The following is a 6230-nucleotide window of genomic DNA, read 5'->3' on the forward strand; positions in this document are numbered from 1 at the left end:
TTCCTTTCGGTATATATTTTGAACCAGAAAAATATACCCCATGCAACAGCATATAACAGCAGATCTGTGTCAACTAACGTCAATAAAAGCCTTTTGATATTTAAAAAACAACGTGAACATAAATGGAAAAACAATGAACCTAAATTCTGAAACTTGCCAATAAATGCAAAAGTGGGAAAATGCTGATAATGTAAAAAAAAGCCTGTAAAGTTTTGACTGAACACGCGCGTAAAGAGAGACGAGAGAAAAGACCTACCAGCTCCACATAATAACCCCATTATAAGCCTCATCAATGATGTAATGAAAGCAAACAGTGTGAAAATTGCCTGTAAACAGTTGGATCTGAGTCTCCTGATGAATTCAGTGTCTCTTTTAATCAAAGAGAGGGGGCAAGGAGGAGGGGGTGAGTGAGTGTGTGGGGGGGTCTACCTTCCTCTCCGCAAACCCGTCAACACCCAAAAATCCCCCTCAACCAATGAAGACTTGTCACTAGGGACTCACGTGGACGGGGCGTCCTTAAAAACCTAGCTCCTGAGTTTTCCTCAAGTTCCATTTTTTGAGATTTTCTTCACATTATCCCAGTTGTGTCTATTTAACCCGCGTTACCACTGTTTTACTGTGCGCATCTTCTCGACTGCAGCAGCCCACCCGTTTCGAGTCTCTTGTTGCATCTTTCTGCTGGCGTAGAATACCTCTACCTTCCTCTACCATCGAGCGCAACACGGGTCACACCAGCGAACTACTTTTTAAGTGATGACAATTTCAGCAATTGTGTCCTCGGTCTGCGTCATTTGCAGGTCTTGAATTCCACCTGCAATACTCGCTGCTGTCTCTGTCCGTGGTGCTGAAAGGTGGTGCTGAATCGCTTGCCTATTTAACTTGCACTAACGCTGCTTCACTGCCTCTAATCATTGCAGGTTTTTTGTCAATATTTGAAATAAGTCGATCAATAATTTAGAAGTCGTACCGTTTCGTACCGTTTTCTAAAAAAGAAAACATATGGACAAACTCGCCAACAGAGGCTAGCTGCATCGAATTCATGAATAGTGTTGTATTTAGGACAAAATAGTTGGATGCAGGGTCGATTTTGTAGCCTACTCTTATATAACTTCGAGAACCCGGAGATGTTGCTATTTTGACAAGTATAATAATAAATTAAGAAGAGGAGAAAACATCTTGGTTGAATATATGTGATTTCCGAATCATTTTTGGATTTTCCTGCTGGATAAATTCAGGCAAAGTCTCATCTCAGCAATCATCTGAACTTGCTTGCCTCGAATACCAATGATAGTTTGAGTTGAGGCCTCGAAGAACTTAGCTGTGCTGGTAAACAATGGAGGCATCCACCAATGGGTCCAGCTTTGGGATCGACTCTTTACTTTCCCACAGACCTGGAAGTCCGGTCATGTCGAAAGGGGACAGTTTGGTGGGAGAGTGCCGGTCACCGCTGGAGTTCAGCCCGAGGTCTGAACTAGAGAGCGGCTGCTCGTCTCCCCCGTCGCCGAGGAGGGAGTGTGTGGATGAGGCATTGCAGAGGCAAGGTCATGCTATCGGGTTGCCACCCCATCTCCAACACGGACAGATCTCCGCCGGGTCACAGCCGCGGACGGTCACCTCATCCTTTCTGATCAGAGATATTCTAGCTGACTGCAAACCGCTAGCCGCCTGCGCCCCATACTCCAGTAATGGCCAGCCAACTCAAGAAACGGGGCGACTTGCCTCCAAGCTCGCAGATGACTACATGGACAAAATCCATAGCAACTCATCGTCAGACAGCGAATACAAAGGTAAAATAGTGATGTAAACAAGCTTAATGTTTATAAATCAATTAGACTTTGTCACATTAATTCTAATGGAATTGTTGTAGTCCTACTGTTCTATATCCGTTGTATTTGTGTGAGCTTTATGCAGTTGATTTGCTATATCATTAATTCTAACTCAATATTTTCTTATCATAATTGAACGTGTTAAAACACCTGTCCATGTTTAAAAGTGTTTCTGAAGATGTAGTGCTCGGTTAATTAGGCTATGGTTGTAAATTGGGATTAGCCTCGGAAGGCAAATACTGAAAGTAGGCTATATTAGCCTAGGCTAGAATCTTTTTACAAAAGGAATCCCCTATAAAATGTATCTAATCAAATATCAAATTATACACTTTTACATTATCCCAGTAAACTCAATAAGAGATTAATTAATCCCCCCCAACAAAAAAAAATATATATAAAAAATGCTGGCAAATGGTGAAAGTTGATCAACAATATTATCTTGAACTCTAAAGCTCTTTTAAAAAGTGTCTATAGCTACAGTAGGCCTATAACGGATCATTGAAAAGGATGACACTAGCCTATTATTTTCTTAAATTATGGAATCCACACTGTTGATATTCTCCAATGATTTGGGGGATAAACATTAGGTGTCAAACCGTTTTTCTTTCAGACGCACTTGCTTGCATTAGCAGACGTCTTGAAAGCATCTGTTGATGTCAGGGAGGCAAGAGAAGAGCTGCATGGGAAAAGATGACAGGGTTGCCTCCAGATAAATGCCATCAAGGGTCTGTCTGTTTCCAATCATGTCAGCCATAACAGACATGTCATCTCCATTGACAGTTTAATGAAGCAGCGCCTGCATACAAATAAGTCAACCGTTGGTATTGTGAGGACAATTCCTGCTTGCAGGAAATAGTCATTAGAAATGTGCTTAGAAAAATAAAACAAATATATAATAGGCCTAATAAATATTGACTTGATTAACTTATATAACAAAAACAATAAATATATCTACCCCCTTTATTGATTAAAAGAAAATGCCATCTTACAGTGACACAAAACGGTGTAATGAGGATAGGCCTATATTATTATGTATGTATTGTATTATTATTATTATAATAATAATATTCATTCGAATATTTATTAATGTGAATAATGTAATTGACATGTTATTTATAGTCTACTAGTGAACAATGTTATTACATCAATCCATTATAGCAAGGGTTTTACAAAAGTCCTGACTTCAGTTCAGTTTTTAAAAAGGAACATGAACATGAACGACATCCAATATACTTTGATACAGTGTGTGTGTGTGTTGTGTGTGTGTGTTGTGGGTGTGTGTGTGTGTGTGTGTGTGTGGTGTGTGTGTGTGTGTGTTGTGTGTGTGTGTGTGTGTGTGTGTGTGTGTGGTGTGTGTGTGTGTGTGTGTGTGTGTGTGTGTGTGTGTGTGTGTGTGTGTGTGTGTTGAGGTGTGTGGTGTGCGTGTGTGTGTAACAGATTGTCATATCAACGCAGTCAATTCAGCTCCAAAGCCCTTGTAGGGAGTAGTGCACTGCTTTGATTTCAGCGAATCCGCCTTCTAATATTTCGGGGATTTGATGTAATTTGTCCCAGTGCTAATCAGATTTTTAACGCGCAAGGCCGCCGGCTCTTTATTTCGCTCTCATCCGCGGCCCTGTGAAGTTTCTCCGGTCGCGGTTGAAAGGCGCCCTTCCCTTGTGCTCAATTAGCCGGATTATTGTGCTTCTTGAGGACGACTCAACTATTCAACTAGCCAAGAGCTCTCACGTCGCGTCTCCTCTTTTTGGAGGGAACGGGGGAGAATAAACTGAGAATGTATACTACAATTTAACCCCAACACGACAGCAAAGGAAATAATAGAACAAAGGGGAATGTTACACACATCCAATTGCAAAACAACTGATGCTAATATACAAAAAATATTCATTTGTAAATAGGCCTAGTCTTCATAAAAACTAAGCACAGTCTTAATCAAATGGAGAGTGGCCTAAAAGTCCTCCAACACAAACACCCAAACAAGGCTATGAAGTTGTATGAAAAAGTTAAACTTTGAAATAGGCTTAAGTCCGTTTGTAAATGTAACAATTTAAACGAAATCCCAATCCCTTTCATAAATGGGCATATAGTCTACAACCGATGACTATATTCCTTTTTTATGAGCCCTACCCATCACTTTCTAGGCTTTATGAACAGTTGAGATATTGTTGTAAATGAGAGTTTTCATATTTATCATATTCTTGTGTTTGCAGTGAAAGAGGAAGGAGACCGAGAGATCTCGAGCAGTAGGGACAGTCCGCATCATGTTCGGATGAAGAAACCCAGGAAGGCGCGAACAGCCTTCACTGACCACCAGCTGGCCCAGCTCGAGCGCAGCTTCGAACGGCAGAAGTACCTGAGCGTGCAGACAGGATGGAGCTGGCCGCTTCCCTCAACCTCACAGACACACAAGTCAAAAACCTGGTACCAGAACAGGAGTAAGGACTGCGACGCTTGGTTGCCTTATTGTGAATTAACACAAATTATAACAATTTAAAATCACGAGAAGTATTTTGATAGTGCCTAAAGTAGAATGCAGTGAGCCTAGTAGGCCAACAATGGTAGTGTGTGTGCGCACCTGCACTTGTATCATTAGGATATTAGGGTAAACGCTCTTCACCTCCAGACAGAGAATGATTTTCTCATGTCAGTCAGACAAACTCATTGGCACATATGAGCTCCAATTCTTTCTCAAAACTTGCGCACACTGCATCAATTCTTAAATGAAAAAGGAAGAAACAGAACAGACATAAAAAACAAAACCATCATAAAATATTGGCAATTTGGCACTGCGTGAAACCTTGAATCATGTGATTCAAATACGGACAAATAGCCTTCTACTAGACTAGAGACTAGAATGTTTTAAGCAATTTTTGAGAGACAAAAATCTAAATGGTTTTCAAATGAAGCTATGACATTCAGACAGCACAACGATATAATAAAATGGTATAAAAACAACACTTTGTGCATGAATAATATATCGTTGCAGTGTAGGCCTATGCCAATCAATAATTCAGCCACACTACTATATTTACTCAATTATATAATGATGAATAATTGACCTGATTGAGGAGTGCTTTCAATTACAAATCTGACAGATGAACCCCGGGTGAATACAAGTGACGAGGACTGATTTATCAGAATAACTGAAGTGCGGAACTGAGTACAACTACAGTGTAGATCTTTCTTGGAAACTATAGAAGAAATAGACTCATTTCAGACCACATGATGAAACCAATACGATCCCAACCGAAAGTGAATGCACGCTATAAATTGCGTAGCTACAGATGTTTCCAACTGACTCTGAACTGACCTCAACTTTGCACTCAAAAACACCACATTTGGTAACGCTTGTTATTACAAAGCAGGCCTAAATCCATTAGAAAAACACATTTGTTTAAATTGAACTAGCAGCCTATGTTATTTTGTCCATGCATTTTCAATGGGTTTTTCCCAAACTGCATTTTTTACTCAGTGCAGATATGATTGAATTCTAAACTTCAGAGTCAATTGATAAAACGATTCTAACTGGACTTTTCCAACTTGTTATATCTTTATGAAGAGAGTTTCCCTTACTAATATCCACTGTTCTTCCCGACAGAACCAAATGGAAGAGGCAGACGGCGGTTGGACTGGAACTGTTAGCGGAGGCTGGAAATTACTCTGCCCTTCAGAGAATGTTTCCGTCGCCCTATTTCTACCCTCAAAGCCTGATGTCCAACCTGGACCCCGGAGCGGCGCTCTACCTGTACAGAGGGCCCTCAGCGCCCCCTCCGGCTCTGCAACGACCTCTCGTTCCTCGGATTCTTCTGCATGGTCTGCAGGGGGGTAGTGAACCACCCCCTCTCCCCCCCCTCTCCGGTGTGCTTCCCCGGCCTACACAGCAGCGGTGAGCCGGTCGCTCCGGATATATGCCATACCTGGCAGACTAGGACTCTATGTGATAGAGAAAAAAAACTATTTAAAACGGTGACAAAAGAAGTCATGGCATTAAACAATGAACTTCATGACTGAATCTCGAACTATCTAAAGTGGACAGGTTTTTACCATGCTGAAGTTCTTTATTTATTTCTTTATTTTTCTCTATGCATTTAACTTATATATTTATATTTTTGTTTACCATACCTTCAGTGTGGGCTACATCAGAAAGGGCACGATAGTTTTACTGAAATAATCGTTGCTGGCACCAAGCCTTATGACAATGGCACTTTTACTCAGAATCATAAAAATATTATTATTAACATGATTATTATTATTATGCTAAGTTGTCAGGATACGATTATAAAAAAAAAAAACATGCATAACAAACCAATGCATTGGTCTGGAAACTGAAACAGCATTCCAAGTTTAGTTGAATAGCTAATTCGATGATCCAAAGGCATTTCATAACAACTATAATTTCGTTCT

At 40.5% G+C, this 6230-nt stretch overlaps 1 pseudogene; it reads left to right on the forward strand.

The window, feature by feature from the left end:
- The first annotated feature begins 465 nt into the window (after positions 1–465).
- On the forward strand, positions 466–5960 carry LOC111961555 (barH-like 1 homeobox protein; annotated as a pseudogene).
- Positions 5961–6230: the final 270 nt, after the last annotated feature.

The sequence above is a fragment of the Salvelinus sp. IW2-2015 genome, linkage group LG4q.1:29, assembly GCF_002910315.2.
Source record: "Salvelinus sp. IW2-2015 linkage group LG4q.1:29, ASM291031v2, whole genome shotgun sequence".
Taxonomy (NCBI): domain Eukaryota; kingdom Metazoa; phylum Chordata; class Actinopteri; order Salmoniformes; family Salmonidae; genus Salvelinus; species Salvelinus sp. IW2-2015.